We start from the raw sequence: 14,071 nt of genomic DNA on the forward strand, positions 1-14,071 counted from the left end.
GGTTGTTCTTAGTCATTAATCATTTGAACGCATTAAAGCACATGGAATTAAGTTAAGCTATTAAATGAGCATACTATTAAATGGTAGATAATGGCTATAATGAGCTGTTAATTGGAAAACATATAATATCATAAACAAAGCTATTTCACGTAAGCTGAATTTTCTTGGGAGCAACGGTTGAACTTATTCATTCAATTAATTTGAAATGATCATATTCTGACAATTAATTAATTTGAAAACTTAAAAGACTGTATCACAGAATTATGGAATCAGAAGGGGTGGATGAAAAAAGACTTCTATTGTATTTGAAGGGCACATCACTATAACTAGACGTATATCTCCAGCGTATGAGATTCGAATGGGTACATCAACCCAACGTATACATACTCTTATATTTTTTCAGTATAATTTTATATTTGTAAGTAGATGTTATGCATAATTCTATTTTCTGGTGCAATCTTAGTTAGTGTAGATCCTCTCTATTAAATTTGAAATGATAATCTCGTGCTTTCTTTTTATAGATTAGTACAAAGATATGTCAAAAGGAAGGAGCTACTTAATCTGGTCAGATGCAAATTCAATGAGGCAATTCTCACATTTTCACACCATCAAATAAGAGAGGAAGCTAAAATTCAAAAAAAGATAGTAAAAAACAACTCAGCGAGTTTGACTCCTCTTTGGTTGGATTGTCAGATCAAGAGACAAAAATGGGAGGAAGATGATGGAGAAAAATTAGAGATTTTGATGCTAGATTGACAATAATTTCTTTCACTTGTGGCGGTTGTATCGACGTCTTCAATTTTCTATTTTCTTCTCTGATTCAATTTCTTATAGAATTAATAGAAATGTTGGCATTTTGTACGAGTGTGACCATCAACATTTGGATACTCATGTTGTGACAATTGATATGAGGTACGTTGCACGTGCCTGAAAACTAGTAAGACAAAAAGAAAAAGCTGAAACCATTCACCTTAAGAAACATGTTGGGGGGAATTAAAGTATCGAGCTAATATGAGAGAAAAATACTTTTATTACTTTCAAGAATAGAAAGAAGAGACATACAAGCTCTAACAAAAACAAAAAACTCTCAAAAGACACCTCACAAATCTCTCAAGGATATTACACAACTCTTCTTGGTTGTGCTGTGATGATCTAATGTCTGATGATAGAAAGCCTTACAAGCTTCTCTATTTATAGGACCAAAACTAGGTAGGAGGAAGTTAGGAGGAAGGTGTGAGGAAGCTTGGAGGAAGCTTCAATGGTGGGTGAGAGGAAGGTGACTCCTAGGTGCTATGAAGCTTCCCTTGTCATTCATAAATTTGGAGGAAGCTTCATAGAAAGTGCTAGGAATTGAATTCTTCAATTCTTATAGAATTAATAGAAATGTTGGCATTTTGTACGAGTGTGACCATCAACATTTGGATACTCATGTTGTGACAATTGATATGAGGTAAGTTGCACGTGCCTGAAAACTAGTAAGACAAAAAGAAAAAGCTGAAACCATTCACCTTAAGAAACAAACTCTAATAACTTGAACCAAACATTAACGATTGACTGAATTACTTGTTCCAAATTGTTAAGCTCTGAAATATAGTTTCCATTGAATGCAACCAGCAGATGGACAATTTTACTGTGTATAATAACGAAAAAAGCTACTTAAAAAGTTACATGTTGATCTCCCAAATTGCTCCTGCTACCGTCCGTACTCTGTCAAAAGGAAGCTCAATGAGTTAATGGTTCAAAAGTAGTATGAACTGTAATATTTAGAGCTACAAAACATAAATAAATGACTAGAAAAGTTTTTCTTTCTCTTTCTGGATTAAGGTATTTCCCTTGAGGAATATACTTTTTACAGTTCTAGACCAATAGATAAGGAAAAATGGCATCTCTCATAGATATTTTACTTTGCACTAGATATGCCTTACTGTTCATTTATCATTCAACAGAAATCTCAATTGAATATAGATAAAACCGCAGGTCCTAGCTTCAGTAACCAGTCCCACGACCTTGCTTTTAAAATCATCACCAGAACCAACCATCTAAGCTTTGTTTTGACCAAAGAATATATATGAGGATGGAATTTCGTAGTTAAGTAATAGGCTTTTACGAGTTCATGTAACTTTCATGGCTAAAAACTTCATTTATTTTGGTCTTTTCTTATTGATAGTACTCTATCTAATAAATAAGATAATAAATAATAAATCTTTTGACAAGGTTTCAAACAAAAGAATAGTTAGTAAAAGGCAACTTATTATAGTAAGGAATATGAGACTGAATGTAGTTGTATTTTCTCAGTAGTGTACCTTGATGATGAGCTTGAAATTAGTATTTTGATAATCTTCAACTTGTGTTTCTTGGATATCCCTAGCTGACTTTACTACAGACTCGTTGCAGTTCTCTACCTCAATGGACTTCAGAGAAGAGATGTCCCCGAGACAAGAAGGGATCTCCTTAAGCTCCTGGCAAACACTCAAAACCAAGCCTTCAAGGTTTGGAAAGGCAGCATCGATGACAATCCATTCCTCAAAGAAAGTTAAGCTATCTAGCTTCAAGACTTTGAGTTGAGGGAACTTGTCATCGCTCACTTTCCATTCCATATTCATGAATTTAACCAAGTACTATTTGAGTACCTGAAGGTTCTGAAGCTGTGCAATTTCTGACAAGTGCTCAGGATACAAGTAAAAGCCAGATAGTTTCAAGTTCTTTAGATTTTGTGCACAGATAAAAAAAGGGAATATTTTTAGGGAAATATAATTGAATAATCTTTAATATTTCAAGCCCTTTCGGTAGATTCAATACATGGTGCTGAAAGTCGGAGACCCTCGCGAATGTGCATATTAGTTTTCGAGGATTAGGCATTTTTCTCAGCTTCAGTTCCGCATCCTCGACACAAGCAAAAAATGGACAGGAAAAAGTTTCAAGATCGTGAACTATCTCAAGTAATTCTTCTGCATCTTCTATGGAGAAGTTAGAAATATGCAGATGTCTGAGTTTAACCATCTCCCAAACTGTACCGGGTACGATAAAACAAAGCACATTCTATGTTTTGATGATTGTCAAACTGTGAGTGAAATAGAGAGAGACTTGGTTCGCGATCTGCTTTCTCTGTATGTCGTACAGTCAGCAACAACAATTGTAAAGCTGCACTGCTAACTGCACAACTGTACAACAATGTTGCGGCCCATGCGTCAAGTCAAACATGGCATGAGTGGTCTCTATCTCACCCACATGTTCCTCAATATATATACAACTTGTTCCAACATATTGGGTATCACTTGAAAACCTAAACTATCTTGTGCAAATTCTTGCCGCCACAAGTTCTGAAGTGTTCTCAAGAACAAAGTCACTTACAAGCTGAAGAACCTGATCCAGACATCAGATTATGTCTAAGTTCTTTAGGTTGTTGTGAGTCTTTGTTCATTTGCTCTTTAAACTATAAACCTACTCTTATTTCAAGAAGCTATTGTAGGTGTTGTAAATTCTCAGTAGTTGTCAGGCAGTTTACCTATTCAATCTATTGATCGAGTGGTACCCTTAGCTAGAGTTAGTCAAGTGTATTAGTTGGTTTGGCTAGAGTTAGTCAAACGTGGTTGTGAGCTTGGCTAAGGGTAGTCAAGAGGTGTAGCTTACAATAGGTGTATTGTAAGGGTGAAGGATTTATGTGAGTTAAATTCCTAGATTGCAAACGGTTGTAATCTGAAGTTTCTCGGTGATAGTGGAGTTGAAATCCTACGTGGTAGGTCGGGATTTTTAATCCCTTGAGCAAGAAGTTTTCTACGGTAAAATCTTATGTTATTTACTTACTGCAACGTCTGAGAGAACTGGTAGACAACCAGGTCTCTCCATATACTGTTTGGTGGACGCACTGTTTTCAACAAGGTAGTACTGTAATTTTAAATTCTCTTTTCCTACATCTTAATAGCATAGTTTCAAGGTTTGAAAGATTGGATATGGATGAAGGAATTAAGATCTGTTCAATTCCTGCAGAGAAATATCTCAAGTAAATAGATCAGTTGGGATAAAATCAATAGCAACGTAATTCTCCAAATCCAACACTTTTAGAAACTTGAAATTCTGTAAAATGCGCGAAATTGACAAGGTGTGTGAGGATGGTCTATGAGGGGCACAGTATGCTGCATCATTCTTGCAAAGTACAAAGCCAACAAGTGAGCAAGACGAGCTACATTCTACAATATTATCCGCTTTAGAGAAGGCCAAGCGACATTGAGCATGTTTCTTGTGAACATAGAAAGAAGGATTAGCATTTTGATCCCCGTGAAACATATAAATCAGCAACATCATAACATTAATTTTCAAATATAACTTGGTTACTTGATCACTGAAATTATAACGGAGTAGACGATAATCATGGAGAAACGAAGAATAAGGTGTGTTTGAGCTAAGGTATGCTTAGTTTGCTGTTCGTGGAAAATGAAAAAGAGTAAAGTGGTTTTGGGACCATTTTATTCATACAAGGAGAAGCAGACACGTGGCCACTATACAGGTCCAGTCATTATACACACGAAACCAACAGAAGCTTCCTTATATTTCATCTATGTAAATATTTAGCCTTTTATTTTATTTCTCAGTATTTGTAAATATCAGTTAGTTACACACATACAAATAGGAGTAGGACACCTGCATAGGTTATTAACAAAAATATTCTTTTACATAGCTATAAATACATATACAGTGATGGTGATCAAATACACAAAGAAAATTTATCTCAATTCTTTCTTCTTAATTTGATTCCTTTATGGTATCAGAGCAGTGATAGTATTCACTTTTTTTTTCTCTATTCATCTTCTTCATCTTGTTTCTTCGTGAAAATGGGTGAACAAACTTCTGAGACTACGGGTGAGAAATCTTCATCCTTTCTTTATTTCACCCTCAGATTCCCCAGGAACTCTCTTAGTTAACACTATTTTTGATGGGAAAAGTTTAGGGGGTGAAAAAGGGCAATGTAGATTGCTTTGACTGCTAAAAACAAAGCAGATGGAACTATAGCTGAACCTGCTGTTGGATTTGACCTTCATTCTGCTTGGTCTAGATCCAATAACATGGTGATTTCATAGTTATTAAACTCATTCTCCAGGGATATTTCTGACAGTGTGCTTTATTATCACACTGCTAAGAACATCTGGACTGAATTAGAAACCAGATTTGGACAAAGTTCTAGGACTAGATTGTATTAACTCCAGAAGGATTTGAGTGACCTTGTTCAAGGGTCATCTGATGTGGCTGGGGACTTTACCAAAATCAAGAGACTCTGGGATGAACTGGATACTGTGGATTCATTCATCCCATGTTCTTGTGCTTGTTCTTGTGGAGAAAAAGAAAAGAATGTCAAATTCAAACAAGATGAAAGACTAGCGAAGTTTTTAATAGGATTTAATGACTCTTTCTGTGGTGCTAGAGGAAACATACTTATGATCTCACCATTACCCACCATTGCTAATGCCTATGCATTGTTGATTCAAGAGGAAAAACAAAGAGAGATGCATAAATCTCCTAGATTCCCTGGTGAATCTTCCTCTTTTGCTGCTGTTCAACTGAACATCACAGGACAAAGGACTTTTACCACTGATTTCAGAGCTCAAAGAGGATACAATGACAACAAGAATTCTGGACTTGTTTGCAAGTACTGTAAGAAACCTGGCCACTCTATTGAAAAATGCTATAAACTACATGGTTTTCCTCCTAATTGCAAGTTTACTAAGCAAATAAACTACTAGAAATCAGCTTAGAGTAATGCAGTGTCCTACAATGATGAATCTGTTGAGCCTTTTCTTGGCATTGCTCAGTCTAGTGAGCAAGGAAAACTTCTTAGTCCTGAGAAATTGACACAAATCATGCAGATGCTACAATAGGTGAAAACAATTGATCAATCCAACAGTTCTAATGTCATAGCTAATGCAAACTGTGCTGGTATAAGCTTGAGCCCTTTCTTTTTAAATTCTAAGGTTGATATTACAAAAATCACTAACAAAACTTAGTCAATTAATTCTGGGGCTTCAGAACACATGAGTTACATCAAAGAATTTTTTATCAATATGAAATCACTTCCCTATCCTGTCTATGTTGAATTACAAAATTTTCAAAGAGTTTCAGTTTCTCAGTTTGGTTCTGTCAAGTTGTTTTCAAACTTGACTATCTACAATGTTTTGTTTATTCCTAGTTTTCATTTTAATATTTTATTTGTCCATAGACTTTGCCAACAACTTTCTAACTTCATTATTTTTTCTCCCTTTCACTGTTTAGAAGGACTATATGTGCTCAACAATAGGAATCCAAAAACTCCACTCTTGCCTAGGTCTAGTTTTAAGTCACCTAGTTATGTTGTTGATTCCCTAAAGGATGTATCATCCAATTTTAGTTGTATTTCTTTTTCAGATGTTAAGAGTAGATTATGACACCATAGATTGGGCCATATGCCTTTGTCAAATATGAAGAATATTAATGGAATTCCTTTCAGCGTTTGTTCTAAATTTTTGACTCCTTGTTCTGTTTGTCCATTAGCAAAGCAAAGTAAATTACCTTTTCCTAATAGCCATATATCTTCCAAGAAATGTTTTGATATTATACATATTGATACATGGGGACCCTATAAGATACCTACTTATGATGTTTATAAGTATTTTTTGACCAAAGTTGATGATTTTAGTAGGTGTACTTGGACTTTCCTTCTATCTACTAAAATCTAATGCATTCCCTATTCTAAAATATTTCCTTGTCATGGTAGAAAGACAATTTTCTAAGAAAGTGAAAGCAATCAGGTCTGACAATGCTTGGGAATTGGGTTCTAGTATAGAAACATCTTATTTTTTATCCACTCAAGGAATAATTCATCAAACCTCTTGTGTAGCCACACCACAACAAAATGGTGTAGTTGAAAGGAAACATAGGAATTTGTTAGAGGTATGTAGGGCTTTTACTATTCCAATCTCACTTACCACCTAAGTTTTGGGGTGATTGCCTTATGACAACCACATATTTGATTAATAGGTGTCCTACCAGAATTTTATCTTTTAAAACTCCTTATGAGAAATTATTTGATCATCCTCCTTCCTACTCTCATTTGAAATGTTTTGGTTGTCTTTGTTTTGCATACACATTATCCAATGGAAGAAATAAACTAAAACCTAGAGCACAAGCTTGTGTATTTCTTGGTTATCCTTTTGGACAGAAAGGATACAGGCTCTTCAATTTACAATCTCAGAAATTCTTAATTTCTAGAAATGTGGTATTTCATAAGAACATCTATCCTTTTAGTTCCATTCACACTGACAGTCCTATTTTTCCTCTCCATGACACAGTTAACAGTCCTACACTAGATATTCCCACATTTTCTAGTCATTCAATTCCATCTACAGATTCCAATTCCCATGATCCACCTAGTTCACCACCCAGCATATCACTCATACCACAATCTCCTACTACTCTTCCTACATCATTGCTTTTGTCACCTAACTCATCTTCTCAAGACCCTAACACATCTGATCCTTTTATACCTATTCCTGAGTCTGAAACTTCCCTAAGGAGATATACTCAGATCAGTCAATACCCCAGCTTATTTACAAGATTACATATGAAATACCATTCATATTTCCAATGTTGCTTCTTCATGTTTTAATTCTTCTGTTTCTCCTTCTCATTTTTCTTTTAATACCTTGTCTCCAACTAACAAAAATTACCATAACTCTATTTCTCAAATTTTGAACCAAAATTTTCTCAAGCTATTTTATACCCTGGTTGGCAAGATGCTATAACAAAGGAACTCGAGGCTTTGATCACAAATGACACTTGGGAAGTTGTACCCCTGCCTACTGGAAACAGGGTATTGCCTTCAAAATGGGTATATAAAGCTAAGCTCGACTCTAATAGTACTTTGGAGAGATTAAAGGCCAAATTAGTGGTACGTGGTGATATACAAGAGGAAGGTATCGATTTTACTGAGACTTTCACTCCAGTAGTCAAAATCACTACAATTAGATGTGTACTTGCAATTGCCATTAAAAGAGGATGGGGACTTTATTAGTTGGATGTTAATAATGCATTTATACATGGGGATTTAGACGAAGAAGTGTGCATGAAGTTTCCAGATGGGTTACAAGTCAGTGATCCTATTCTCGTTTGTCGATAATAGAAGTCTTTATACGGGCTCAAACAAGCCTCTCGACAGTGGTATTCAAGATTAACGTCAGCTTTGAGCTACAAGGGTTTTCATCATTCTTTAAATGAATATTCATTGTTTTACAAATGTTCTGGTTCATCTATTTCTCTTATAGTAGTCTACGTGGATGATATTTTGCTCACGGGTAACAACAAAGAAGAACTTGATGAATTAAAATCATTTCTTGACAAAGAGTTTAAGATAAAGGATTTGGGGAACTTACACTATTTTTTGGGGATTGAGATCATTCGTGAACCCCAGGGTCTTATACTTAGTCAAAGGAAGTTCATTTTGGAACTCCTTGATAAATACCATTGTCACGATCTGAATCCTGCTTCATCTCCTTTGGACCCTACTCAGAAATTGACAGCCAAGATGGACTCTCCGTTACCAGATCCGACTGTTTATTGTCGATTGATTGGGCAATTGAACTTCTTGACACATACTCGACCAGATCTGTGCTTTTCAGTATAATATCTAAGTCAATATATGCGATCTCCACACCATGGCCATCTTGCTGCTACTAAGAATGTTCTTCGTTACCTACTCTTCAACCCTAGATTAGGAATTTTCTAAATAGCTCTCCATCCTTCAAATTGCTTGCTTTTTGCGAATAAGACTGGCCACTTGTCAAGACTCCAGACATTATGTGAGCGGATTTTTTATTAGCATGGGTGGTAGTCCCATCTCTTGGAAGTCTAAGAAATAGTCGTCGATTTCAGTATCATCGGTGGAAGCCGAATACAGATCGATGCGTAGGGTAGTTGCTGAATTAACTTGGCTCGTTCGTCTTTTTTCAGATATGTCCTTTTCACCCTCACTTCCTATTTCTCTTGACTCAGACAGCCAAGCTACCATACATATCGCAAAAAATCCCGTCTTTCATGAACGAACAAAGCATGTTTCCATTGATTGTCACTTCGTCCATCAACAATATCTCTATGGTCTCATTTCTTTTTTCTTTCATCCCTTCTTCATCACAAGTTAGCAGATTTGTTTACAAAACCACATCCGGGTCGATCTCATCATTTTCTTTTGAAGAAGTTGGGGGTTCGTACACCAGCCTCCAACTTGAAGGGCGGGGGGGTAATGGAGTAGACGATAACCATGGAGAAATGAAGAATAAGGTGTTTGAGTTAAGGTGTGTTCGGTTTGCTGTTCATGGAAAATGAAAAAGAGTAAAGTGGTTTGGGACCATTTTATTCATACAGGTCCATTCATCATACACAAGAAACCAACCAGAAGCTTCCTAATGTTTCATCTATGTAAATATTTAGCCTATTATTTTATTTCTCAGTATTTGTAAATATTAGTCAGCTACACACATACAAATAGGAGTGGGACACCTGTATAGGTTATTAATAGAAATATTCTTTTAAATAGCTATAAATACATGTACAGTGATGGTGATCAAATACACAGAGAAAATTTATCTCAATCCTTTCTTCTTAATTTTATTCCTTTAAAATATATAAATTTGTCAAATCATATCATTAGTTTTCAAATATAACTTCAAATACTTGATTGATTAAATGAATAAATAAACCATAATCAATTAACATATTACTGTTTTATCCATTGTAGAAGATTCTCCTTAGTAGTTCTTTCCTTGCAGAAGTCTAGCAATAGATCATGAAGGTGGTGTCCTTTGACCTTATCATTTGAACTGGACCTCTGAGCAACCATCACTAAATTTTTCCAATAATATTCTCCAAGTAACCTTTTGCTATATCCTCCAAACTCTTGCCTTCACAACTTTTTACAAATCCTTCTGAGATCTATAATCTTGTTAACTTTGAGATCTTAGTCACACTGTCCTCTAAAACTACTCCAAAATAAAGAAAGCATGATCTAAGATGATCGGGTAAATTCTGATAACTTTGTTCAATAACCATCTTTGAGTCACCTTAAATGTGAGAACCTAAATTCTCAGCCACTTTTTCCCAATATTCTTCTTTCTTCTCCATCTCTTTGAGAATATTGGCCACCAAAGCAATTGAAAGAGGGAGTTGTCCACACATTTCTACTATCCTTTGCCCAACATCTATGAGGAGGGGGGAGAAGCTTTTTCCACCAAAAACTTCCTTTCCTAGCAACTTCCAACTTTCATCCTTGGTAAACCTACGAAGATGAAGGAGATCACTATGAACACTAGCATATTTGGCAACTTCATGATGTCGCGTTGTTAGAATGATTCTGCTTCCGCTATTGGCCTCTGGAAAACAACCTCTTAAATCATCCCAAACACTACTTTCCCACACATCATCAACAAGGATAAGGTATCTTCTGGGCAATAAAGTTTTGCGAAGCATATCGGCTAATTCATCGGCATCTTTACATTCATAATTCTTACCAACAACATCACGTAGCAATGCAAATAATAAGTCTGTATATGCAGTGAAGGAGCCAGAATTTTCATCTAGGAGGTTCAAAAAAATGAAGAAGTAAATAGGCGAAGAAGCGAAGGTGATTCAGCATCTACTATATATATATATATATATAATAATTTTAACCTTGTATATACACTGTAATTTTTTCACCGAGGGTGAACCCCCTGGAGCCTACTGTTACACCCCGGAAAAATTTCGTGTTACCAAAAACTGTAGACGGCTTAGAATGGGCCAAAGGGCCAATACAGCGCGAACGCACTGAACAAAAATCTGAAAATCAATTTCAGAATGAAGGTTGTGTTATAAGAAGGTAATAATAGCATATATATGACATTTGGAGACCATATGGTGTAAATTAGTTCATATGTTAATTGACGAAAAGCCCTCGTTGCTGCAAGCTAAGTGGGGCCCAGATGTCGGAGTTTTATAAATGACATATGAAGATACATACGGATAGTATATGGAAAGTTGAACAAGTCCTAAGAAGGACCCATAAGCCAAAAATGGGCATAAGCCCTCCACAAGGACGATTTAAGGAAACGTTTTCGGATGATCTGACTTGAAAGGGAAACAACGGCATTATAAGTTTGGAATTTGGGAAAACCCCCAGAAATTAAAGTTGTAGATAATTGAAAGAGCTTTCCAACCATAGGTCGTGGGCCCTCATACGATATCGGGATCAAGAGTTATGACCGTTTTACTGAACGAACATCCAGTCAGAAATTTTAAACCTGCGCGAACGCGCCCACAGGGGGCGCGAACGCGCAGAAGGAATTTAATTAACTCTGCGCGAACGCGCCAGAAGGCAGCGCGATCGCGCTGAACACTTTTCCAGCTGCTTCTGGCAGCTTCCAAAATGGTTATAAAGAAGGGGAGACCCCCTCATTTTCATCCAAAACCACGAAAAACACCCCAAATATTCCAGAAAATTTCCCAACTTTCCACCACCAAATTTTAGCCTAAACCAGGTATAATTTCCCAATTTCAGTCTGGATAGCGTATAGTTTTCACTGTAGAATCGTATGGCGGTGCGCTGTGGCATAAAAATAAGGTCAAAAAGGGAAGATACAACAATATTAAAAGGAGAAATGTATGAATCTCTTCCTATTTGTGTTAATACTAGTTTATTTACGAAGAAGGCGCGATTAAGTAATTGTATACTGAGTTAATTACTTATAAAAGTTGGAAAACAGCGTGTGGGCTGTTTTATGGAATATGTTGATATGGAAAAAAAGATATTATTGATGTTGGTACTGTTATTGTGTTGTTGGCTGCTGAGTTAAAAATTTGGGCTAGGCATATAAACAGGGGAGATGCTGCCCGATTTTCGGCAGAATATAAAATAGTATAATTTGAATTATGGTACAAGTGTATGATGAAAAGGCTAACATTAGTGTGAATTATCTTAAATGTAGACTTACAAGCTCGGACACATAACTGTAGCTAATAGGACGTGGAACAGGTATGTTAAGGTTCGTCCCTTTTCTTTCAAAGGCATGATCCCCAAGTCATAATGTCTCAAATGTCTTTTTTTTATATATCTTCTTTACTTGCAAAAGCTATAAGTCTATGACTCCAAGGTATAAGTCTTTTCCTAAAATTTCATAATTGTTTTTCTTCAAAATGCCTATATTTTTTCGAAAACCAAGTTTTAAGAGATTGGAAGCTCTTATGACTAAGATGATGAATATGATCTTATAATGACAACGATGAAGTCAAATATGAGAAAATGTCTATGATAGATATGTTGACGATATGTTCCTACCATGAATATGACAATATGAAAATGTTAAGTTATTTCTTGATTTCTCAATTCTATTATGGATAAGGACTATTTTAAAGGTTCCAAGTATGTGAAACGATGCCTTATGACCCGGTTCTATGTTTTCTCATGATGACACTCTCCATTGATAGTCTCGCCTTATATTAATTGTCCCTTCAAGGTGAGACACGACGTCCATGGCTATTCCATAATATAATCGGAGGTTACCGACCTTACGTCACTCCGATGGACACATGATTTTCTTTGGGCTCTCCTGCATGCTTATATGACATATGTATATGAGATATGTATATGTACATGGGGTGGGGGGAAGGGATATATGGGGAAGGGGAAGGGACATATGTTGCATTGCCACCTGGTCAGCTAGCGTTATCATCCCGGACGCGGGATATATGGGCGAGCCGACGTATTTCGGCGCTATGTGGGCGAGCCGACGTTGTTCGGCGCTATGACATGACATGATATGATATGACATGACATGATATGACATGACATGATATGATATGACATGATATGATACGACATGACATGATATGATACGACCAGACAAGCATGCATGGCATTCGTGCCCAGGGGCACTCATATGTACAGGTTACTCTTTTATCCTATGACATGTTCCATGTTTCCATGCATTTATTGTTCATACGCTCATTTCTTACTATGTTACTATTCCTGCCTTACATACTCAGTACATTGCTCGTACTGACCCCCTCTTTCTTCGGGGGCTGCGTTTCATGCCGCGCAGGTGCACCCAGATGAGTTGAAGCTAATATAGAAGATATTCCAGCAGAGTTGGCAAGCTCCACTTGTTCCTGGAGTGCTACCGAGTCAAAGTACATGTGCTACGATGTGTGATAAATGTTAGAGACTTTGCAGACAGAGTCGTGGGTACAGGATGTCGGTATTGTGAACGGCTCTACTAGCCTATGTGTCATTTTATGTTATGTTATAGAGTCCATATGATAACAGATTATATTTGATTTGAGTACGATGAAAAAAAATTGAAAGCTTTACTATGTTTTCCACTCCTTATTGATGTAAGAGTCCAAAGAGGTTAAGTATGTAATAAGAGTCAGCGGGTTCGTTCGGCTCCGAATACGGGGTCGGGTGCCCATCACACCCTAGTAAAGTCGGGGTGTGACACCTACCTAGCTCCGCCTCTGCGTATATGAATATACTTGAGACACACAACACTGTGCATGAATATCAAATTGAGAGACAACTGAACTGTCAAAGTAGAGTCTGTAGGGCAGAGTCATCTTACCTTGAGCCGGCCTGCCGTGAATTGAGATAACATCTTGCTCCTAGTAATTTATCTCATAAATTTTCTATTACATCCTCAAACCCCATAATTTCTTCGTTCACGCTTGGTGTTCTTGGCAATTGTAATGAAGTATGAGCAGTGCCAGTCTTCATTGTATCTGATAATGTGAAGTTGAGAAGATATTCTAGTCAATTCCTACTCAAAAGCGGAAAGAAATAAAAGGAAACTTTTTTCTTTGATGGTTTTTGAGTGTTATTGGTATTTAGATCCTTTTTAGGAAAGGATTAGACCTAGTTGTATAAATACATGCTAGTTAGAATTTATTAAAGACAGAATATAGAACCTAAGAGTATTCAATCTTGTAACTTACTTTCTCCCTTGATATTAATAAAAGTGTCAGTCGTTCTCCATGGACTAGGATCATATCGATCTGAACCACATTAATTACTGTGTTTTTATCA

General features: G+C 36.4%; 1 pseudogene; it reads right to left on the bottom strand.

Moving 5' to 3' along the window:
* Window positions 1-1,571: 1,571 nt before the first annotated feature.
* LOC132639798 (putative late blight resistance protein homolog R1A-3) lies at window positions 1,572-13,762 on the bottom strand (annotated as a pseudogene).
* Between the last annotated feature and the right edge of the window lie 309 nt (window positions 13,763-14,071).

The sequence above is a fragment of the Lycium barbarum genome, chromosome 5 (assembly GCF_019175385.1).
Source record: "Lycium barbarum isolate Lr01 chromosome 5, ASM1917538v2, whole genome shotgun sequence".
In the NCBI taxonomy this organism is placed as follows: domain Eukaryota; kingdom Viridiplantae; phylum Streptophyta; class Magnoliopsida; order Solanales; family Solanaceae; genus Lycium; species Lycium barbarum.